Source organism: Rattus norvegicus, chromosome 5 (genome assembly GCF_021556685.1).
Source record: "Rattus norvegicus strain SHRSP/BbbUtx chromosome 5, alternate assembly SHRSP_T2T, whole genome shotgun sequence".
Classification (NCBI taxonomy): Eukaryota; Metazoa; Chordata; class Mammalia; order Rodentia; family Muridae; genus Rattus; species Rattus norvegicus.
Genome location: NC_141538.1, coordinates 15,596,144 through 15,621,917, shown reverse-complemented (window position 1 = coordinate 15,621,917; position 25,774 = coordinate 15,596,144). Strand labels below are relative to the sequence as shown.

At 36.3% G+C, this 25,774-nt stretch overlaps 1 protein-coding gene across 2 annotated transcripts in view; it reads right to left on the bottom strand.

Annotated features, from left to right (window-relative positions):
• The window catches only part of Sntg1 (syntrophin, gamma 1), an 841,911-nt gene that overhangs the window by 469,999 nt on the left and 346,138 nt on the right, over nucleotides 1–25,774 (bottom strand). The window contains exon 4 of one of the 2 annotated variants that reach the window (XM_087550418.1): nucleotides 3,280–3,391. The gene's annotated coding sequence lies outside the window, so the exon portion shown is untranslated. 2 annotated transcript variants of the gene reach the window in all.

Sequence of the window (25,774 nt, the reverse complement as noted above, 5' to 3'; positions counted from 1 at the left end):
CCTGCTCTACTCCATTTAATATCGTTTTTCTCTGTAGATATTTTCATCCAAAACATTGGTTTTAGTAAAGTAGGTCTTGGAATATTTGAAATAATGTATTGATGTGCAAAAAGTTTAGTTAACTCTGACATCTGTGTATGAAATCTGTGTTTGTAGAAAAATATGACAAAATTTTATCAATGGCAGTATTATTAAAAATTGTTCTTCTATTTTTAATCAATGAATGCTAGGTGTTTATAGGGCTACATGTAATAGATATAATACAGGCGTATACTGAAGGATGAGTAAATCAGGTTAATTAGCAGACTTACCATATTTTTATACTTATCCTTTCTTGGTTATGAGAGCTTTTTAAGTCAACGTTTTCACAATTATAACATACATAATACAGAAAGAGAAGCTGCGGTCAGAACACTGTAAGCATAACAGTAACCTTAAGCTCTACATTCAAATCATCTCTTTTGGAAGCTCTTCCCCCAACCAACCTTGCGTTCACTACTGCCCTGAGTTCAACTTGTTTTGATTCCACACATGAATAACACCAGACAGTCACTGTATTTTCTTGTATTTGGCATATTGTCCTCTGTATTAGTACGCTATTGGAAATGGTAAAACTTTCTTGATTATCTCAGAATAAATAATATTGCATTGTGTAAACATGTTACTCTCTTCATTCATTTGTTGGTTGTCCCTGAGGTTGTCTTTATGCCTGGATGCTCTAAATTATAACGTAATAAACATAGACAAGTACATAGTTCTTCAATATATAGACTCTAATCCCTATATATGCATATATGTGGGTAGGGTTTTCTTGGCAATATAGTAATTCCTTTAAAACTATACATTCTAAGAAATATGAGCAATATCTCATAGTTTTAACTTGACTTTCTTTACTACTGTCAGATGTTGAGAAACTTTCCACATGTATTTTAGTATTTTCATGGAGTCGGATAAATATTTTATCAAGCTATTTTCTCATTTTAAGATGTTCTTATTTGTGTATAAATATGCATGCATGAATATTCATGTATGTACAAGAATATTTAAGACTATGTGCACATATGTGTGCATGAATTTTTGTGTGCACATATATATGTCTGTGTGAGTGAACATGTGTATGTGTGCCACTGGCCACAGAAGTCAGAATAAAGCTCTCTTGTGTCTTGCATTAAAGATAGTTGTAAGGTATTTGATGTCAATGATGTGGGCCAACTCAGACTAGACCTACCAGTAGTCTTAACCATAAACCATCTTTCCTGCCCATATTTTCTCATTCTTCTTTTGTGAACTGAAGCAAAATGTAATTTATAAAATCATATCAAGTTATGTTTCTACTTTTAATTTCTAAACGGAATTAATATCCATATAAATCATAAAATGGGCATCTACAACAAATCTACTTTTGTTTTTATGTCATTTTATTTATTCACATCCCAGTTATTGCCTCATTTCCATCCCCCCCTTCCACAGTTTCTTATCCCATATGTCGTCCCTTTGCCTCCCAGAGGATATTCTCCACATTCCCTCACACGAGGCCTCACCCTTCTCTGGGGCCTAGAGTCTCTAGAGGATTAAATGCATCTTGTCCTCCTGTGGCCATGCCAGGCAGACCTCCAGCCTGTACTGCTACCTTATTAATAAGATTCCATTTACTTATTCTTGCTTGGGTTCTTGTATTCATATTTGAGAGCTCATTTTCCGTGAAATATCTTGACACTCATGTCTTCTTCAAGTGGCTTCTCTATATCGGGTCTTAAATTAAAATTTTAATTCACTTTTAAGATGATGCTTGTATCTGGAACAAAGTTCCAGTAGCACAATTGTCCATGGGTATAAGCAGCTTTCATAACACTATTTTAAAAAGACCTTTCCCTGGGTTTCTTCAAAGAACAACAATATTTTGATAAATGTGAGCCATATTCATGGTGTGGTCATTTTAGTTTGTCCTATGATGGTTCCTGACACTGAATTTGGTGTATGCCAATGTATTTCTCTGACTTCGTAAGTGGATATCTACAGTTAATGCATTCTCTGTTTCCACTCCCAGACTCCCCTCACACTGGCTAAGGTTGCAGTCTTGCCTGAGTAATTAGGTACCAAAGCCAACCTTCATTATCAGGGGCTGCAGGAGTTCAAAAGGGAAGCCACTTTAGCAAAGGTTGTGATCCCTGTGGACGGCAGCACACTGCCGATTAGCCTCCCGACTTCATGTTTTAATGCAGAGCCAAGTGCTTTAATGATCACCTTGTGTTGCAATGTGTGCTCGCATGTGGTTTTTGAATGAAAGCTAATTTAACCTTTTATTAACAGGGGGCCTTCAAGTACTAACATTATGTAAGCCCCTTGCCTGTAATTACAACTAACCTTTTCTACTAAAATGTCATTATTTAAAAAAATGTATTTTTGTATGTATAATGGAAGTGAGAAGTACTAATGATTTTGGTCCAGGTGCCCTTGGTAGTCTAAAAACACTTTATAGTCTGAAACTGCTATTCATATAATTGAGTCCATTCACCTTGCAGAACTCTTAATGGGATTTATAAGGAAAACATCTTTAAAAGTAGGTACAAATTGAAAATTATTCATCTTAAGGTTATTTCTTAAGACATGTTGTAGAAAATGCATTGAAGTGCACTTATGCCTTTTGAATTACTCAAGAGAAATGTGTTCAGTTAAGCAAGTTGCCATGGTAACCAGGTTCATACTTTGAACTTGATTTCTCTTGTTCGGTTATCTGACATTGTTCATCTACTATATGTACTTCATCACCATGAAGTCTATGTCTTCTCCACTAAAGGAAAGATGAAAATATCTTCTGTATAAAAACTGCTCTTGCAACATATCTTACAGTGAGCCTGCTCTGACTGAATTGGAGTATGCATGTTCCTTAATCCACACAGGTTCTCAATCTAGTTCCAATCTTCAAATCTCGAGAATGTGCACATTTGATTCAATATTAATTACAAAGTTAGTATGATGTATACAGCCTGTGATCTCAATATTCTTGAGAAAACATGAATTGATACACAATTCTATTCTATTTCCCAGAATAGAGGATGTTTAGTGATTATTTCAGAACAGTTTAAAAAGGTAGTTTGACAATTTGTTCTTAAATATTTTAGCAGATTTTAACATTGTTTTTTAATAATCTTTATTGAATCATTTATTGTCATAAACACTTAAAATTAGTCTATATTAAATTTAGGAGTCTTAAGTATGGAATTTTATCTATATTACTTAAAAATTTTGGATATAATAACTTTTTTGTACATAACTTACTTCACAAGTAAGGCAAAAAAGAAAGCATCGTAGGAAGAAAAGCAGGAACTAGACGCTGGCCTCTGTTGCCACTGTAGAACCGGACAGGACCTTTTACTTGCTGCTGAAGCACCTAAAATTGGGAGCACTGTGATTTATATCATATATATATATACATATATATACATATATATATATATATATTGAATACAGTTTAACAGATGACCGCACCTAATCACTAAGCTAAAGGAAAACATTTTTGTTGTGCGGAACTTCTTCATTCATAGTAGTATATTCTGGATTGTTTTGCAAAAAGAAAACAAAAACAAGACTACAACAGGTACAATTTTTTTCTATAAGGTTTTTACTAAATACCAAAACTATAAGAATTTTAAAATATATGTAATAAAATATTGAAATATATTAAATATAAGCATATTGCCCCAAATCAGAAACATGTATATCAACTTTAAATTTGTGGACTTTAAATTTCAGCAACTATATGCACCAATTAGAGATGCCAATAAAGGCATGTAGGAATATAGAAAAGGAAGCAGAAATATTTTAAAAGCCAAAGGATCCTGACATCTGCTAGGAGATAATGCCTTTGATATATGACAGGAAGTTGAACTCATAAAATCTCAACAATTAATATCTTAATCAGGGTCTACAGAATCACAGCATCAGTTGACATCCCAGTATGGATTGGGGAAATCTCACAAGGTCTGGCTTGTATTTGAAAATCTAAGGACAATCAAAGGCAGCTTGGAGAGGGAGAATTATTCTAAACCTAGGATGAGACCTTAGTAGGTATACATAAGCACATACACATATGAGAAGAATTAAATGGAACTGTGTGTGTGTGTGTGTGTGTGTGTGTGTGTGTGTGTGTGTGTAAAACCATAACAATTAAGCAGAGGTCATCAAGGTAAGAAATAGTTGGAGAATAAGAAAAATTTGGAGGGAGATGTGGGCATGAAATTAGGTATATACAATATTAATGTATGAAATTATCCTAAAATTAAAACACGTTAAAATCCAGAGCTTCAAAAAGCAAATATAATCATATATATAAACTTTTATGTAGCTGTAAAAGGAATAAAACTGTCACTTTCACAGGAAATTGATATATCCATAAATCTTTAGATTTAGCAAATGAGTCAGCTTCAGAAAGGCAAGTATCACTTGGTTTCTATCATGTGTAGAATTTAGATATAAATTTGTATATGTATGCCATGTAAATAGAAAGGGGGCTGTGAGGACTCAGGGACAGTTCTAAAGATTAAGGAAGGTGGCGATGGTATACTGGCTGGTTTTATGTGTCAACTTTACACAAGCTGAAGTTATCACATAGAAAGGAGCCTCAGTTGAGGAAATGCGTCCATGAGACCCAGCTGTAAGGCATTTTCTCAACTAGTGATCAAGGGGGGAGGATCCAGCCTTTGTGGGTGGTACCAACCCTGGGCTAGCAGTCTTGGGTTTTATAAGAGAGCAAACTGAACAAGCCAGGGGAAGCAAGTCAGCAAGTAACATCCCTCCATGGCCTCTTGCATCAGCTCCTCTTTTCTGGCCTGCTGGAGTTCCAGTCCTGACTTCCTTTGGTGATGACAGGAACGTGGAGGTGTGAGCTGAATAAACCCTTTTCCCCAACTTGCTTCTTGATCATGATGTTTGTGCAGGAATAGGAACCCTGACTAAGACAGATGACAATGAACTCTTTATACCATGGAAACATGGGCAACTCTTTGATAAAGGACAAGGCACTAGAAAGATGGGAGGGCTAGAGAATGGGGGAGGCAATGAGGGCAGACAAATGGGAACAAAGTTCAACTATGAAAATGTTACAAAGATGGTAATATTTTTGTGTGCTTACCAAAAGAGTAATTGAAGACGGAAGGAAGTAAAGGAATAGAGATTAAGAATAGGATTGTAGGAATCATAATCTTATATGAAAACATTATTTGGCTGTACTGGTTAGTTTGTCACCTTAATAAAAACAAGTGCCCTGAATGGAGGAACCTCAGTTGGTGTACAGCCTCCATCAGATTAATTTGGAGGGATTTATATAGGACTTTTTTTTAATCTTTATTAACTTGAGTATTTCTTATTTACATTTCGATTGTTATTCCCCTTCCTGGTTTCTGGGCCAACATCCCCCTAGCTCCCCCCCTCCCCTTCCTTATGGGTGTTCCCCTCCCCATCCTCCCCCCATTGCCGCCCTCCCCCCAACAGACTAGTTCACTGGGGATTCAGTCTTAGCAGGACTCAGGGCTTCCCCTTCCACTGGTGCTCTTACTAGGATATTCATTGCTTCCTATGAGGTCAGAGTCCAGGGTCAGTCCATGTATAGTCTTTAGGTAGTGGCTTAGTCCCTGGAAGCTCTGGTTGCTTGACATTGTTGTACATATGGGGTCTCGAGCCCCTTCAAGCTCTTCCAGTTCTTTCTCTGATTCCTTCAACGGGGGTCCCGTTCTCAGTTCAGTGGTTTGCTGCTGGCATTCGCCTCTGTGTTTGCTGTTATCTGGGGGTGTCTCTCAGGAGAGATCTTTAAAAACTTACTCTTAAGGACTGATGTGAGAAGATCTGGAATACTCTGTGTGAATTAACCTCTGGCAAGAGGGTTCTGGGTTGTATAATCCAGTCAGCACTATTACTCCATGGTTTCTCTAGTTCTTATTTTCAGGTCTTTCAAAGATGGACTTTGACCAAGGAGTATAAGATGAACTATCTTCCCCCTCAGAAAATATGTTCCAGTCTCATCAGTCAGAAGAGCTGGGATGTTAAAATGACCACACCACAAATCTGGTTCACACTTATCAAAATCTTGTTGTTGTTCTTCCAAGAAACCCAGGGAAAGGACTTTTTAAAATAAATAGTTTGAAAGATGAGAGTCACTCAGATTGGGAAATCCACTTCGGCAAGAATGAGGGACACCTGATCATGCAACCACTCAGCTCCCGCTCAGCTGGCTTCATGGCTCTAGGATCATTCAGTTTGGGTTCCTGGTCACAGGGATGGTGCTGCCTACAAGCAAGGTGGGTCTTCCTTTCTCTGTTAAACCTTCCTGGAAATACTCATATATATATATATATATATATATATATATATATATATATATATATATATGTATGTATGTATGTATATATATATATGTATGTATGTATATATATATATATATATGGTAGTTTTACCCACTCATAAGCATTTATATGGAAGAAACAGAGAAGCAGACAAAGCTCTAGGAACTGTAAAAAATTTAAAAGACAAATGGTATTGTCTTCCAAGAGTGCTCATGAAATTAGAGTGAATAGTTTGAGGTCAATAGTGACCAATTTAAAAACTGAAGATAAGTACAAGGGCTGAGAGTATGTCTGTACTGGTGGAACCACTCCTCATTGCCAGTCCATGACATTGCATACACACATACACATACACATGCACATATATATGTATATCTATGCACACAAATATATATACATAATATGTATATAGTACCATAATAAATTTATATTTTATATCATACATATTTTATATTACACATATGATATATTTCTTACTAATACAATTAATAATGAAAACATATAATATATTTTTGAGCATATCTATTATTTTTATTCTTGGAGGTTTTAAGGTCACAGGTCCTGTCTAGTACCACTTCCAAGATACAAGATGGTTCATCTTCATTTTTAACTGACTGCGTTAGGAATTGTCTAGAGGTCACACCTCTTGACATATCTATACATTTCCAGAAAGGTTTAACAGACATGAAATTAGGGCAGGAAGGACAAAGAGGTAGTTCAGGGCATCTCATTGGGTATCACCTTTGTGAACAGAAGTTTCTCCTTATCCATAAAGATGGAAGAGAAGCTAAGAAATTCTCCTTCCTGGAAATCCATGAAAAGCTAAATCTCATTGCAATTTTGAATAACATAAAGAAATTTTATTTGTAGGCAGTGAAATGAAAACCTGTTACGAGAAAACACTGAGAAAACAACTAAGCTGAAAAGAAAGTGATGGTACAGGTCATGCTATAGAAACCTAAAAATGATTCAAGATTAAAGTGTATTAGCAACATGATGTACATAATAGACCTAATTTTAAAAACTAACTTATAAAACAGAAGAATTATAAATGAAATCTACTACGTCTTCAAATTAGTGACTAATACTCAAAAATTGAAAAAATAATAATGGTTCTTAGATATGAAATAGAAGCTAGAAGGGTCAAAATACTTTTAACAAAATATAAATGAAAAAATACAAATTATAAGCCATGCTTCAATACTCTGTTCATTCAATTACAGTGAAACAATAACAACATAATGAGCATGCTAAGAAAAAATTAATGTGTAAACTAGTTGACACAAGGTTTGTAAAAATATCAGTAACTAAAACTAGACATCTATAGCCTTGTATATATTGATCCCATTCCTACATACAGGAGCAACACAACACATTCATACTGTAACCAAGATATAGGCAGGCATCTTAGTAGTTCAGGGAGAACTTATTCAAGAATCTCAGAGAGCTCATTTTTCAATTGCCAGTACAATTAACAGTTCAATAATAGCATCTCCACTCAAGAAGATAACATATTTGAAGGAAAACCATTGAATTGATACACTGTGGAAATTCCAAGAAGATACTATTGTCTAAATATGGTTGAATAAAAAATACACTGTAAATACTGCTGTGCAGTGTTTAGAAGGAGTTATACGTTTAAGGTATCTACTTTGCAATAACATTAGTAATCAGACCACAATAGATGCTTCCCCCAATACTGCACACTTGGTCAGAGGGATTAATTAGCGTGTAAAGCCATGTAGCATACAAGCCTAATAACTTTAACGTGATTTGTGTATTCTACATTAGGAAAGAACTGACTTCTGAAGGTTGACTCCTAACTCCATATACATAACATGTTTCATGCCTACATTCAAGACACAGACACCATGTACATAATAGACAGAAATGATAGAATGAGAGGTAGGTGATAGACAGATATTGCCTATTTTAGAATGTTTATCTCATCTATTTCTTCACTATCTACAGTTTGATATGAGTATTATACTTCAACTATTTTTAAATATGAAGAAATGAGAAGGAAAATAATAAATATCAAATATACGAAATTGTCTCTTCCACAGAGTATAAGAGTAGTGGAGGAGAGCACACAATACATACAAGGCACATATAAACACACTGAGATCAAGAATGTCCAGGTAGCCAGACATAGTGCTGCACGCCTTTAATCCTCAGGAGGTGGATTGATCTCTGAGTTATAAAACAGGCAGGTCTACAGAGAGCATCCCAAGACAGCCAAGGCTGTACCTAGAAATCCTGTCTTGATTAAAACAAAACAAAGCAAAACAACATGTGAGTGAAGCTAAAATTAACCAGAAATTAACAAATATGAAACTTGGCTTAAGAACTCCAAGTGATCAATATCATAACATATTCTTTTAAAAAATACTAGAATTTTAGACAAAGTTCAAAAGCCTATTTATTACACTAAGAAGAATTGAGGTCAATTACATGAGAAAGAAAATTGAAATGCCCTTAGGTATTCCTTTTCAATTTCTGTACTTTGTGTCAAAAGAAAATGGGAAAATGCATTGATGATACTCTGTAAAGTGTGATCTATGCAAGTGCCTTTGAAGTAAAAAAGTCATAAACTGCAATGAGCTTGTAAGAGTTGGTGACACGTTCCCACGACGACATCTTAGAAATGCTAGAAACAAAGACTGAAATATGAAAATGAGGATGGCGGGACCAGTGGGTAAAAGTGGTAAGTGTCAATGGCGTCTTCTACACATTACTGTCAGATGTTGCTATTAGGGATGCTTATAATAGAATGTAGCTGGACTCTGCCCAAGTGAATAATGCATCACTGAGATCAGGACAAAGCAACCATTTGACTCATTTTTAGTACAATTTCAGTCTTAAATTGCATGTGATACCAGGTGTATGATCCCTCCTCTTTCTACTGCCTAGAGTATTATCTGTATTTGCTTAATTCAAAGTTTTAACCATCAATGTTTTGCAAAGCAGGTCAGTTTTGGTACATTAAAAAATAAAATTTATAATATTATTAGAGAGACAGGGCCAGGAACAGCTTTCAAAGCATAAACATAACATGTCTGTTTGCCAAAATTATATTGTGACTGAGATCTGCCTTCACGTATCAGTAATAGAGAAAGGCAACTAAGACATTTTTGAAGACTCCTTTTTAAAATAAAACTATAGGAGAAAATATTCTAAGTATCAAAAATAAAAGTGCTGTGTTTGGAAATATAAATTTTAACTACCATTGCTCTAGTTGTTATATATTTAAAGCCCATGAGAACATGAAGCAGCAATTTACAGTATCTTTGCACTTTTAACAAAAGGCAAATACATTTTAGAAGAACAAAAGTACATTCTAGATTTGGAAATTCTTTTAAAGTACCTACAACCATATATTTTGCATATCTAAGAAACATAATAGTCCACAAAATTTGCTTTCTTTCAATTATTTGTAATTATATAAATCTCTATATGGATTATCTTTGCCCTATCCTTAAACTTCATATTATTTTAAACTTATATCATTGATAAACATATGTTGCAAATTATAGTTATTTCCTTTGAGGATGCGTAAAACATTTTAAAGATTTATTTTTAGTTTACGTATATTTTTTACTTGTAAATATGTTTGTACATCACGCATGTCCACAGCAGGGAAAAGAAGGCATTAAATTTCATGGAACTGAAGTTTTAGACAGTTGTGAATCACTGTGTGGTTGATAGAAATAGAATCTGGGTTTTCTGGAGAGGAGCCAGTGCTCTTAACCACCAAGCTTTCTCTCAAGCCCTATGTTAAATTACCTTTTTTTTTCTTCATTTTTGCTTATTTGATGTATATCGTTCAAACAAATCTCATTAACTTGAAACATTTTAGTTGCAAATTTGAAAGGCACCATCTGTAGAAACTAATTTAATTTTCTACTTAAAATTAAGAATTTGGGAAGTTGATAACTTATAAACTATTTTGAGAGAACTTAAAAAATATATGAGAGAACACTTTGATGATAATAAAAAGGCCATTTAAATCCCTTAAATATATTAGACTTTCAAGTTTAAATTTTCCATTTTAAAATATGGTTTCTGTAAAGTAGCTAACAGGTACATGTATCATTTACTTCATCAAAATGCTTCGGGAGAGGAGCTACTGGAAATGTGCACAGATTTCAACTGAGAGAACATGGCAGTTAGAAAATTGTCAAATACATGTATTTCAAGACGAGAGAGAGAGAGAGAGAGAGAGAGAGAGAGAGAGAGAGAGAGAGAGAACAATCAAACAAATTAGTAGGCATTTTATTCCAGAAAATGTCCTGAACTGAGTGAGGACAGTTGGAGTGGTCATTTCTGTGTGTGTAGTGGCTTCCAACCTCATATGCTAGTGTGTGTCCTAAAGACTGAGCTCCCCAGCATGTGGGGTCAAATATGCAGTGGTTCTGGACAATCCGGGAAGGACAGTGCAGTTGCTTTTGTTCTCATGGTAATTATGTTTCACAAAAACCTGTTTGCACTGTGTGAAAAGGACTAAGGAAAGTCTGTTCCCATTTGGTTTTTGACTGATCTATAAAGTTACCGGTGACCTATGACTGAGCAAGGAGTAGGAGGCAGGACTTCTAAGATTCCCAAGAAGGGACCAAGGAGGAGGAAGAGGGGATTCCGCCATGATGAGGGCTTAGGAGAAGGACCACCATGCTGGAAAGGTGCAGGAGGGAGAGACAGCCCGCATGTAGGCAGGTACAAGGGGAAAGCGGCTCCAGGAAGGCTGCCTAGCAGGGTTCAGGGCAGTAAAGATGAAATATAGATTTATTAAGTATTAACTCAGGGGCATTAGGGCGGGAAAGAGAAGCATACATGCACCCGCCTGGAAGGATAGAGTGGATTAAGCCACATACCAGAGCAGAAAACATCAATGAGTCTGAAGTCACATTGTTGATGACCATAAGCGGTAGAGCAGTGGAGTAGTCAAGAAGTCACAGAAATACTCATGGATAAAACTGCCGCAAGCTCTCTCTGACACAATCAGACAGTTCCATCACGCTGCAAGTCTTTTCGTGGTGCATGAGGCTAGAGCACACGTGGCTGCAAGTGTGGGACAGAGGAGGATGGCTTTGCTTCAGAGACTAAAATTAATCCAAAGTTGCATAATACCTCTTCATGGGCTATGCTTTCGATTCACAGATGAACTTAATGGCAAAGTCCCACTGAACACCCAATTAAGCACACCCTCTGAAAAATTAAAGGCTGTGCACTAAGCAAGACTAATCCACAAGAAATCAATGCACAGCCAGAGTGAAATGGAAAAACAAAATAACATTGAAAAAACCAGCAAAGTTGTGTGTTTATAAGAAAATTAACTCTATGTAATTACTATATGTGATTCAGTAAAAAGTCAAGACCCAGGTTAAAAGAATGAAGGGAGCTAATTGAAGAGGCAGTGTAATGGAACGTTTTCAATGTATTATATAAAGAATATATGAAAAGTACCCATGTACATGAGAGACTGCAAGAGGAAGAAGACTAAGGTTCAAACGATTCATGACCAGTATGTGTAATGGCCGTATAATGCATGACTGTAATGCTCATTCTCAAAGAAGGAAGTCAAATTTTCCTGCAACAAAATATAAAACAGGCATTGAAATGAAAGGAATGTTCCCCAAGGGAGAGAATACACACCAATAAGCTATTAGACAATGCCCCCAATAATTTATAAGTTTAGCACTTCCTTATTGAGGCTTTAAATAACTTGTGGTCACTAAGTTTAAACCACTTCCCAAATAATTAAATAAAATAATGATAAGTTATATCAACTACAGAATACAATATAAGATAGAAATTACTTTAAAAATAATCAAGTCAAAATTCTGGAGGCTATCTGATAATGCTTGTCAGTACATGAACTGAAATTGTACTTTGAATCTGCTGTGTAAAATTAAAGCCCTAGTAAAGCTGAATTCACCTATGCATTACATTTTTTAATGCAACATCAGAAGCTTTTGGATGGCTCACATATTTCTGACACTGATCTGGGGCTAAGCTAGCCTCTGAACCTTCTTTGTCTCTTCAGCAAATCATTTGAAAACTTCCTAAGATTCAAAATGCCTCCCAAGTACTAGTTTTGGCCACATGCCCAATATAAACATCAATCTCTTTTTCTTTATTTGCTCTAAAATAAGGATAACAAGAAGTATAATAAAGAGGAAAAGTTAACAATGAAGAAAAGGGAGCAGAGAAGCAGAAAGATCTAAAGAAGAGGCAACAAGAAGAAGAACTAGAACCCCTAACAAGCAGTCAGATAAATGCAAATTTTACCTGTGTGCAAAATTCTTCATTTTTATTGCTGGTTTTATTGTTTCAACCTTATGTTCAAAGTACAGAATACCCAATGTGTAATGCTATGGTAACCACAATAAAAAGATATGTAAGTCGTTAAATTCACTTGCAAAGAATGCAGTTGTTTGCCAAATAACATTTGGGTTTTCTACTGACAAATTTAAAACAAAGAAAAACCCAGTGTCCTTACATACCACCAGTACTATAGACAATGAATGTACAAGGGAACATTTTTGAATAATTACAAAAGTATACAGAGGGCATTGGGATTTATCTGAGTTACAGTACCTTTTACTACATTGGATCTTAAAACTGACAAAAATGTAAACTGGTTTTGGAGAAAAGAACACCTTAATTTTCACAATACATAATAGAAGCAGTTTCTCAGAATTGTTTTATTTAAATTACTACCATAAGTATTTTGAGTGTCCAAGTTCAAGGTATGTGATATTTCACATTGAAATAAATGTATTTAAATCCTCCTGACAATCTTTGTGGTGTAAAATATAAAATTCTATCAACTCTTTTGATTAGCACTGGTGTTATGACTACAATTATACTCTTTTCTCAGACACAGTAGGACAGGTGCATACGAGATCTCACAGCAGTTGGGTCAGCATGCCTAAGACCTGTGAAAACTCAAGGCAAACAAAGTTACAAAATGAAGAGGGGAAGGGGGCACTTGCAATACCTGAGATTAATATGTCAGCCCCATCTCATCAAGGATCAGGCAACTTTCTAGAATGCTGTAAGTTGTAGCTCTTGGAAAATAACAATTCACATGAAAAAGTATGGTCTATGGGTTCTGTCCATATAAGCCCTAAAACATGTGTCTCAGAGCCACTCAACAGGAAGTTCCAGAGAGTGGTCCTGATGAAAGTCCATCTTGATCAGGACTTAATAAAGCTTGTCTCAAAATGGCAGGATTGGTTTTTCTTTTGTGAATCTTGGAATGGAAACACTAAGTTCCATCCTTAACCAAGGAGCTATTCCCAGTTGATTGCTGCTAGGAGAGGGAGCCAGTTTTCTCCAACAGAGTAGCCCTCCTGGTTAGTTGATCACATTTCAGTGGAAGGCCACATACCTGAGAATAAGTGGACAGCACAAATTTAACTTCAAAAGTGTAAACTTTTAACATGGAAACAGTGTTGGGTGGGTAGGGGAGGAAGGGAAGAGATGTAAACATGTTCAAAACATATTATTTGAAATTCTTGAAGAACTAATACTTTTCCATCCATTTTCTTAAAAGGATATAAAAGTATCAACCAAACAGTGAAGGCTTTGTGTGAAAATAAAAGGTTCCCGGATTCTTCAGAGATTGTAGAAATCCCTTATTTCTGACACATAAATTGATCGGTATGAAAAGAGAAACCCTGAGGGTATGATTGGTAGCTGGTGATTAAAAATACAAAAGGTCTGAATTTGTTTCCAGCATCCATGCTATAGGGCTCACACTTTCCTGTAACTCTAGCTCCAAGAAATCTAACTCCTTCACTAGCTTCTGCAAGCATCAGCAGACTCTCATATAGGCACACATGGGAAAAACATAAAGAAAATTTTTAAAAAGAAAAAAAGCCAGGTGCTTCAGTTTCTTTCAGTCAATCCCAATTCAAAATACAAAATGGAAATTTCATGAAATAATTATGCAATAAGTATCTTATCTTGTTAGTAATTGTTATTTATGTGATAACCTTTGAGAGGAACTCTTGGAACATGTCTCCTGTGAATGGGTCATGAGGCTTCATGTATGCAATCAAGATAAATTTACTATGAATGGATATTCTACCCTTCAGCCCATTTTCACAACAGGTATCGTTCAATTCTTGACATCCAATTCACAAATCTAGTTGGTTGGTTGGTTGGTTGGTTGGTTGGTTGGTTGGTTGGTTGGTTGGTTGATTGATTGGTTGGTTGGTTGGTTTGTTTGCTTTTTCACTCTGTAGTTCTGTAAACTTTTACTTTCTTGGCTCATCTCTATAAACAACAATGGAATGTGAACAAAAACACAAAGGAAAACCCAGAACACTCCCCTGTGAACACCTGCAACAATGACCTATCCCAGTTGGGTCTAGGGATTTTTCTTTCTAAATCACAGAAAGTTGTCTCAAGTTAGTGGCTCTGAAATAACTGTACAATCCATGCTTTTGTGTCTGCTTATGATGCTCACTTTGCCTGAGCCACACTTCCTTATTTATAATATGCTCCATAATTCTAAGGAGCTTAGTAATTTCAATCACAGAAGAAAATAGGACTTATAGCATCTCAATACAGTTGATGCAGGGGGTATAATATTGGATCTGTTGTGGTTTTGTTTGTGTTACCTTGACACAAGCTAAAATTGCCTGGGAATAGGAACCTCGATTAAGAAAATATCTCCATCATATTGCTTTTATAAAAATCTGTAAGGCATTTTTTTTGATTAATGATTGATGTAGCAGTAAGGACCAGACCACTGTAAAGGATATCAACCCTGGCAAAGTAGTTGTGGGTTGTATAAGAATGAAGGCTAAGCAAGCTATGGAGAAAAAGCAAGGGAATATAATTCACACATGGCCTGTGCCTCAGTTCCTGTCTCCAGATTCCTGCCCTGGATTCCTCACTTATTTTCCTTTGATGTGTTGTGTTCAAGGATATATAAGCAAAATAAACTCTTTCCTCCCTGTGCTTCATTGGTCATAGTCTTTGTCACATAACTAGAAACTAAACAGAATTTGGATCACAATCATGAGTGATTGCTGTGACAGACATGGGTGTGTGGGGAAGGACAGTGGTGGCATTAGAACTTTGAACTGGAAAATCCCTTGAGTGCTCAGAGCCCATTGGACTCTCCTGTAGAACCCTACAAAATTATTGAGAACAATACACAAGATGAAGGCCTGGAGTTTCCCAAGAATACAAAGACTATACTGGGTCATTTGTGTGATATTTTGTATTAATGTTCAGTGGTGGCTGATCAGAGAAAGCTAAAGATTCGGCTGTGATAAATAAGGGATCAGGACCAATAAACTGAAACTTTTGCTCTTCTGGAATGTTTGATACTGATAATCTGGAACTGAGAACTTGTCAGTGATTAAGAAGAGACAAGCATCAATAAAGTGAAATTTTATTTCCTCGGGATCAGCATGCTGAAGCTGTGGTCCAATGGCCAAAGCTGTATCCTATAGTAATATATAGGAATCACCCAGGTGGTTACTGGTTTGACAATACAAATCGGGCCATGGAAAAGAGATGAAACTGTATGGCAGGGCTATTTGTAAGCATGGGATTTTCCACCTAAGGTTTTTCTCATGCTCTAATCTTGGATTTTATAAGGTCCATATTGAGCACCATTTTAACCACAGGATTATCCACCAGTTTCTGAATAACGACTCAGAGGCCTATTATTTACTTACAATGCTTTTGGCCTTAAACTAGACTTGTTCCCTGACTAGCTCATAGCTTATAGTAACCCACTTATACTATGCTGTCTGCCACATGGCTGGTTACCTCTTCTCAGTTTCATACTTCTGACTTCCTCTGAGTCTAGATGGCAAATTATCCCACACCTGACTCTTTCCCAAAATTCCTGTCTCTCTACGGAAAAGCCTACCTTCTATTTCTTGCCTTTTGCTAATAGGCCATTAGCTTTTTATTGACAAATGAGGCTTCCACAGTACACAGGAGATTATCCCTACAGCTGTAGTCTCTGAGGAGAGGAAGAGAAAAGTCACTGGGTACAGTGAGGACCCAAGTACAGTGGAGATACCACTACCAAGGACAGCAACATCTATAGAGTGGGGCTGGTTTGAGCTTGTGTGATCTATGGATGGTAAAGTCAGAACAGTGGAACAGCCCAGCCCTTTGGATGTCAGAAGATGGTTGCCAACATCAAGCCCTGACCTTTTTGTTTTGTTTAATTATGGTTTGCTTTGATTTGGTTGTTATTGTTCCCTGGTTCTTCCTTCTTAGAGAAAGTACTCAACTTATTTTTTATTTCACACAAGTCCACAATTAAGAAATTTGAATTTTTAGAGAAACTTCTTAACTTCTGAAGTATTAAAATCTTTATTTTAAAGATTGTGGAGGAACTATTAGAGTTATTTACATTTGATATTGTGATATTACTATTCATATGAGATCTTGAGGGCAAACAAGAAAGAGAAGGTTACAGTTGTATAGTGATGTGTTTGTGTGTCACAGTGCAAGAGGTCTATTGTCCTGGTTGATGATAACATTCAGACTGTTCTGTGGAATTTGTTTGTAACCTTTTATATAGAAATTCTGTCTCCTTGTTTTTTTATTGTTTCTTCTCAATCAACAAACTAGGTGCCTTGTGACTATTCTTTTATTTACATTGCCTAGCTGAATATTTCACATAACAGACATAACTAGCTATTTAACTACTTGTTGTCCATATATATCAACCAGATCTTCTACATATAGTAGGATATACATACAGCATACAGTAGTATGTACTCGTTCATATAATGACGTCTTGCCCTAAGGTTTCCTCTTCTCAAAGCATCTGGAGTCAATTTGACAAACCATTTTCATCTATTAACTTGAAGACCACATGGAAGTGATGCAGCCTAGTACGAACAAATTCATGAAGGCTAGGAGGACTCTTTCCTCAGGAAACCTGAATCCAGCTAATGACCTCTCAACTCAAAATTGTGTGATGAATTAAGAGGCCATAGAGGAATGGAGAATTTCCGTGGTTACTACTACTGTAGAGATGTAATGTCTTATTTCCTGAAATACACTGTAAAATCTTTAGAAGGAATGTTTGGGGCTTCTGTTTCTGTGTTCACCATAACTGACAGCCTCTACTTTCCATCCTTAGTTTTTCTTTCCCTTCAAGCAAGTTACAGAATATAAGTTGAATTTGTGGCCTACTATAAAACAAGGTGAATTTTTATCATCTTCTGATGTGAACTTTCCCAGTTCACATCAGATATGAGATAAGCTCATCCCCAAAAGCCACCAAAACTTCAATGTAGCTATGTTTCCACTCCAGATTTTTCAGCCATTAGGAATCAAAGTCCTTGGAATGGAATTAGAGTCAGGAAACCTTTTGCAAGCATACCCTTGACTTTGGGGTTTCCTTTTCTGCATAGGGAATCTTATTTCTAAGTCTCTTTAATTGACATTTGAGCAGTTAAGCAAATGAAAGTTGTGGTGATTACAGAAAATGTACTGCAATGAGAATAATTAACCTCCAAAAATGTTATTCATCTACATCAGTTCTCATCGACAGTGATGTTTTCTCCTTTTAAACTGCCACACAAAGCAATACACTGTGATTTGGAAACACTGGTGACTCCAATCATGTCTGTAATCCTAGCCAGGAAATGACTTCTTTTTCAAACAGCAGCAAGGACAGTCAGAGGTACACTGTCCAGTTTATATCAAAATTTTCTTTTGAAAGAAAACTTTTTGTAGTTTATAAAAGCATCAAAATATCTCCTTAGCTCAAGCAGTAAAATTAATTAATGATAGGTTTTTTTTGTAGTAAGTAGGGGTGCTGGGATCTTTGGAAATTTGAGATTGAAGTTGCCAACAAAATTGTATCCTTTGTTTCATTGATGATCAAGGCTGGAATTATATATCCATCTACAGATTTATACTCCTAGAAGATATGTATGTTACTTATTATTTATTATACATTATGAAGCTAGGAATTGAACCTAGAATACGCCATGTTGCTACAAGTATTCTACCTCTGAACTATACCATCTCCCCAAACTAGTTCAAGCTTAATTCTTCAAAAATAGTTGCAAATATGTTTTCATTTGAAAAATGTTTTGGAGATAGAGACTGCCATAGCTCTTTCTCTATTGGACATTTTTACATGTTTGGGAGTACGTTTTCTGTCAGCGGTGTTCTGCTCTGGTGGCTGTTTACATCTCCCTGCAGATAACTAAGGACAGAAGAACTTAATAGTTCCTGTTTAGTTTTGAAATTTCTCCTCAGGTTAGTGAACACATGGACCAGAGCAGCACACCTGACATTCAGATTGGTCCATGTACTGAAAGTAAGAGAGAAGCAGATTGCCAAATTGTCTCATTTAATGGAACCAATTGGCTAGACCAGGATTCTCAGATTTCCAGTAATATATAATCTTCGTTATGTTCTAGGAGGATGTTTTGAATGGAAATTAACACCAAACAAGTGGATTTTAGCAAAGTAGATCGATTTTACAAAGTAGCTGGTTCTCATTCAATCAGTTGAAGACAAGGATAAGAAAGAAGGCTGAATTTCATCCCTTCTATATTTGTTTGTCAGCATGCTTTGAATTTACAAAGTAGCATAGCTCCATTTCAATACTCTGACCTGGTGGTTTTGAGATATAGAAAGTAGAAGGCTTGGTTACCTTTTTTGAGTACTTGAGTCAAGTCCTCCACCCCTTTATACAGACTTGGATTTTGTTCACTCTGCATTTCTACCAAATAATGCTTTCCTGAAGCATCCAGAGGAATCCTAGGTACTTTTTCTTACTGTATCTAATGAGCCTAGACCAACACCATACATTCCATAAGATTAAAATGTGCCTGTTAGTCTCTATGACACTCCTACATTTAAGAATTACTAAATGTAATGTAGATTTTTCTAAGCTCCGGTATTCTAAAGATTTACACTATTATCTTTCACTCATTGTTTCCTGAGTTTGAGAGTGAAAAAGGGGTGAATGTATATGTCCACCTACTTATACAACCTGAGCCAACCTTCTATATTCTTAACAAAGTTTGCACTAATGTATCATTATTGTTGAGGTCATAATATCTCAATAATGTTTATATTAGTAACTTAATAGTAATTAATATATAGTTATACTTCCTAAAGACATAGGATTTATAAGCCATATATGGTGGTGCACATCTTTAATCTCAGCACTCTGGAGGCTAGCAGTTGAAACTCTGTAAATTGGAGACCAGTCTGGTATACATAGTGAGTTTTAGTCTCAAGAAACTAAACAAGCAAACAAACAAAAAAAAGCAGCAACAAAAAACAACAAAAAAATAAAACATAGAATGTATGTAATATGTAATCGAACTATCCTTAGGAGTCTCAGGAATTAAGTTAAAACAAGTTCATTTGGATGGAACATAATCCACTAAAAATCACTAGTAGTTTTAAAGGAATAGAAGATTGGTAGACAGACAGGGATAATAAGAGAAAGTGAAGACAGGAAGGATCAATCTGCAGGCTAACAAGGCCCATTAGGAAGAACCTCTTGATCAACCTCTAAAATCTAAAGAAATGTTTCTTGTCGAAAACAGCCTATAAAGCTTTATTAGGGTAAAGTTTATTAAGTAGCTGTTTCTAAAAATGTCTTAAACTACCTATTTTGGGCTTCTTTTTTTAGGTCAAACTGCCAATGTTAGTTTTTCTTTTAGGCTTAGCAGCAAGCATAAGGACTTGTAAAGGGCTTCTTCAGTGCTGTAATCCACATCTTCAGTGGTTTCATTGTGTGCTTTTGTTAAGTCTCCTTCACTCCCTCAGTACTTTATGAAAACTCAGTATTTCATAAGAAAAATCATCTTATGTCTGCGCTCCCATATTATGACATCCAATTGTAGACGCATAGCATTCTGCTAGCCAAGAGGCCAGTAAAGTTTTAGAGAACACATACTTTTGGCTGTTTAAGAACTTCTGAACTCCAGCTTTGGTAAAACTCCCAGGTGCCTGGAATCTCTATTTTGATTTTGTTTCAGTGATGATGCTGAGCCTTAGAAACTTCCACATTTTCTGGACCATGTACAACAGAAAATGGCAGTAAATCATTTTTAAGCTGTCCCCTCCAATAATAAAGATTAAAAAAAACTGATGGAGACAATAAACATTAAAGACATAGTGGCTAATGAAAGCTCCTCCCTCTTCTTCATTTTCCTAGAAACATAACTTTATTTGATCTAATTTATAATGAAAATAAATATTCTACCATTTTCTCACCTTGCTTATTCCTTCATCTTCTCTTTCCCACAGAGGCCTTTTCACTTCATGCATAAGACTCTTTGATTTAGGAGCCATTACTTATTCCCCAGAACACTCATATAATTGATAGAATACTAAACAGTAACACAGTATTTGATAAATAATAGCTTATAAGAGCCTGAACATTTAAGCATGAATCAATATGCAGATATTTGTTTATCTAAGAGTCCTTGTTAATGGTTCACAATAAATTCAACCTCAGGAGGTTGGAAGAAAGAGATTTCCATTTCAATTAAGCACAGCTCCTTGTAAGGAATGGTGAAGGATTAAATACAGAACAAGGTCAAAGCCAAAAGAAAGAAGAAAATACAAAACCGGTAAAACAAAAGTCTCTTCAGCTTTAAGGAGCTATAAACTAGACATAACCAAGGGGCTGTGTGTGGTGTGGAATTGTTACAGCAGGCAATGACTGGAGAAAAGAATACATTATGGAGTGGATCGAATTAATGTAAATCCTGACTGGGTGACTTCCATAAGCATCAATATGATTGAAATACGCTAATTAAGTTATTAGTGGATACAACTACACTTATTAAAATATTTTTATGTTTCAATATCACCAATAAATACCAGTAAGGTTTAGAGCAGGGTGACATGTGAGAAATTATATAGATGTTCTTGTGTTTAGATATGGAAATAGAACACTGAAAAAAGTTTATAAAATATTCAATCCCTAGGCAAACATCTGTTTATAAGAAAATAGGACTGAAATGAGAAAGACACACTTGGTAAATCCTGACTCCACTACTGAGATCAGCCTGACCCTTAGTCATGTATGTTATTTATTAGAACAACTTGCTTGCTTTCCTGCAAGGCATTCTTCTCCCCCTCAAACATACACAATGTCTATTCCCCAATTAAACAGAAACAACACAATAACAGAACTGTACCCTATTCTTATTGAAAATTAATATCCTGCCATGCTACTCCAACTACACCAATGGGAAACACTGACTCTGTGGGTTTTTGTCTTCATAAATTCCATGCTCACTCAGCTCGAGGTGCCTCTGGACTTGTATCACAGGATAGGAGTACGCAACTTGTCTGGGTCTGTGTGGCTTAATAAAAACTTCAAACTCACAAAGAGCTCATTCTGGCCTCCTTGTTTTGGGTAAGAGTACCCCATTTACAACAGGGACACATCTGTTAGAATCAAGATTACATCTTTAAAACAAGAGGGTGGGGTGGGTTTCATTTTTCAGCGCCTGTCAACTAGATAGCTTCATTTTCTGTTAGGAACACAACTGCAATCTAGTAGGGCATCTTCTCTTCTCTTCTCTTCTCTTCTCTCTCTCTCTCTCTCTCTCTCTCACTCTCTCTCTCTCTCTCTCTCTCTCACACACACACACACACACACACACACAGTCAAAATGTATAAACACAGGTTCTTAGAGACACTTGTGACTTGTGACCTCAGCACTAACTCTTAGAACCTGTGAGATTGACAATTTCATTCTACCAAAGATTGTACCTTAAAATGAGAAAATTGAATGTATAATCTTAGATTCACATGTGAATTTCAAGCATGGGATAAACTAACATCTTTAGATAGGAAGAGATAGCTAAACAAAAAGAATCGTAGCCAAGATCAGCTCACATAACAAGGAACACTGGAGTCAACAGACTATAGGACTAGCCTGTAGCTTGAGTTAAACTTGCTAGTTAAACTTGAGTTAAGCTTGCTAGTTAAACTGACCATTTTTCCTGCAAGGGAGTTCCCCAGAGAGGTAAGTGTAGCTGGTTTGGATTTTCCTAAGGCTTCTGGATATTCTCTTTCTCATATCTAAAATAAAAACTCAAGCATGGATTTCTCTCTTTTGTGGCATCTCTTAACCCCTATTTACACAAACTACTTAAAAAAAAAAAGAATGCTTAGGGAAACCCGAAAACAAGTAAACAACAAAAAAAACATGAAATCTAGAAAAAAAAGAAAATGTCTATGACCCTCAGTTTCAGAAACGAATAAGCATTTCAACCTCAACAAGCAAGAAAATCAAACTTCCGAGTTGTGAGCTGAAATGGCTGCCCTTTTAGTTTCTGCTTTCTAGGAACGTGGAACATGGTCTTTAAGCCTCAGACTCTGTGATAACTGGCTGAGATACCTATTTAACATATCAAGCAGACCTCAGCTGCCCCCCACCCCCATTATAAGATACTCCTGACTCAGGTCCCCTACACTAAACTTTCCAGCCCAGGGGGCTGGGCTGTCTTTCCCTATATAATCGATCATATCTCTCTCTCTCTCTCTCTCTCTCTCTCTCTCTCTCTCTCTCTCTCTCTCTCTCTCTCTCTCTCTCCTTGTACCTTTGCCCTCTTGGCAACAGCACTGAGTCACCCCCACCCTTCCCTATTCCTTCCACTCCCAGTTCTTACAGGGTCACAAACACTCTGGAATCTCCCAAATGTGTCTGCCTCTGACCATGCTCTCCCCTTTATCTACAATAAACGTTCACCTCCACCATACCTAGAAGCAGTCATGTGATTTTGTTTTTATTTTTTATTTTTATAGTAGTTGTTCATTGGTTATGCATAAATGTGTGATTAATAATCTCAGGTTGGAAATCAAAATTAACAATCACAAGCTGTTACTTTAACTTAAAAAAAAATTCCTTGGTTATATAACTCAATTAGACTCTCCTCGCTCAACAAAACCAGAGATTTTCTTCAGAGAGCTTTCTTGGGTTTGGTACATTTGGAGCCTCCAAGGAGGATAAGTTTGAAAGGAGTCTAGTTTTGGAAGGTGTTATGAATACTATCAAAGTAGAAAATTAATCATCAGTTATGCTTATTGAATGTAATGGGAATAGACAACCATTTTATGATTGGATTTAAAACCTATTCCACAATATTTAATTCATGTCTGGCATTGTTATTGTGGCCAAGAATGCTTACCTGGGTAGGTCATGGACCATAGGAGAGGAACTATTGTTATTATTTTACTAATGGGACATACTAATACACTTGCATATAGATTTATGTTTTATGAGTGCATCTCTCAAACATCATCAAATAGTATGTTCTTTCAATAAATTTTTATTAACACAAATGCACACAAATTAACAAGTAGAAAATTAAAGACTGTGTGTTAGCATTTTCTCTTGGCTCCACCCAACAGTTCTTTACCAACAGTCATATATGAGCCTAGCTTGCTATAAAAGGACTGTTTGAAATCTCTCTCTCTCTCTCTCTCTCTCTCTCTCTCTCTCTCTCTCTCTCACTCTCTCTCTCCCTCCCTCAGTCCCTCCCTCCCTTTCTTTCTCTTTCTCTCTCTCCTCCCCTGCTTTCCTTCACGTCTTCCTGGACAGACACTTCCCTCCTTCCTCTCTCCTCTCTCTTTCTGTTCTTTTCTGTCTCCTTTCTTTCTCTGCCTCTACTCCCTTCCCCAAGCCCCTTCCTATTCCCCAAAGAAATGTCATGTATTTTACTAGGCTGGTACCTGGAGCAAGGAGGGGGATGCCTCAGCATGGGCCTGCTAAGGCAACCCTACCTGCATCATCACGTATTACAAAACGTATCACTGTGGTTTGCTCATCCCTAATAAAGGATCTACATCTACATCTCCCTAAGTCTCAGGATCATCACAGAAAAAGGGATGAAATGATGGTAAATGCCAGAAGCATGTATAACTACAGGGAAATAGTGCACACTATCAAGCCAGACAAAAATCATGGTTTGGAGGAGGACACTTATGTGGTACCAATGCTAGCTCAAGGCCTACTGGAAACTGATTGCTGCTGGAAGAGGAAATGCCATCTTTTTCTCAAGGATGCAGGCCCTGAGAGACTACACATGATCCAGTAGATGGCCCTACACCGTGCAAATATAGGCATCACTAGGTCACTTCAGTGGATTACAAAATTTAGGAGGGAATAGTGGTGAAGGAGACAGAAGAGAAATTTGAGAATGCCAAAAGACTTGAACAAAACACAGTATATTAACATGTAAGGTTATCATAAAAATAATTTGTCAAAAGTGGGGAAAGGAAACTAAAACAGTCATTAAACTGAATATAATATAAAACAAAATAAAGAAAAATACATTAATTGGAAATTTCTGGGCTCCAATGGAAATATTGAAGATAAAATTTCACAGCTATTGTTAGTAATCTTTGGGCTTTGGAATAAGTCTAAGGATAAAGGTGAGTTCTAAAAACTAAGCAGTGGCATCAAACACAAAGATTTTATATGGGTCATGTTATTTTCTTTTCATCTGCTATTTTATTTGACAGCTTTTATACACATTTATAACATGACTCCTGCCACACGGTTTGCCATCTCTCTGGAACCATTGTTCTTCTCAACAAGTCCCTTTCCTATCTTCATGTCTTCTTTATGTGTGTGGCACATGAGTTTAATTAATTAGCACTTTTGCAAGAGTTTGGATGGGAGGTTATCAGAGTCCACATCACTGAGAAAAATGATACACTCTCCTCCAGCAGCCATTAAATACCAGTAGTCCCTTAGGCCTCATCAGACATTCTCCAAACTAAAATTAAATGCTGACACAAGCAATCTCGTGCAGGTCTTACACAATAATCAAGACATCAGTGAGTTTACAAGCGCTGTAGCTAAGCTATATCTATAAGATAGCTTGTTGCCAGAAGCAACTCTATTCTCAGGCTCTTACCTTCTTTGCAATTCCTTTCTCAATGTACCCTGTTAAACTGAGAGGGTGATATAACTGTCCCATTTAAGGCAGAGCACTAGACCATCTCTTTCTTTTTTTCAGCTGGGTTTCTGAACTAAACAGAGCTTGCCACAATAAAAATGCTTCCCTCATTAAGGCTAATCAATGAATGTAAGCACGAGTATCAGAAAGCAGTTTGACAACACAGCTAATTAAGATTTTAAATTAGTTGAAGTACATTTAAAAGCTTAAATGTTTCAATCCCAGATCCAATTTTAATCACTGGGCAAATGAGGTTGGTTATTTGTCCAAATTATATCCAATTTTATTTCTACAACCAGAATAGACTTAATAATTCAATTTATATGTGTGTTTTATATGATAAGGTCCCAATAAACCTGAGGCATTACTAGTAACATGACAGAATCATCAGCACCTTCATAGTCCTCTATTAATTTGTTTTATTCTCTCATGTTTGCTCTGTTAACAAACCCAAAGAAGGTAAACAAGAAGAAGGTCCCCAAGAG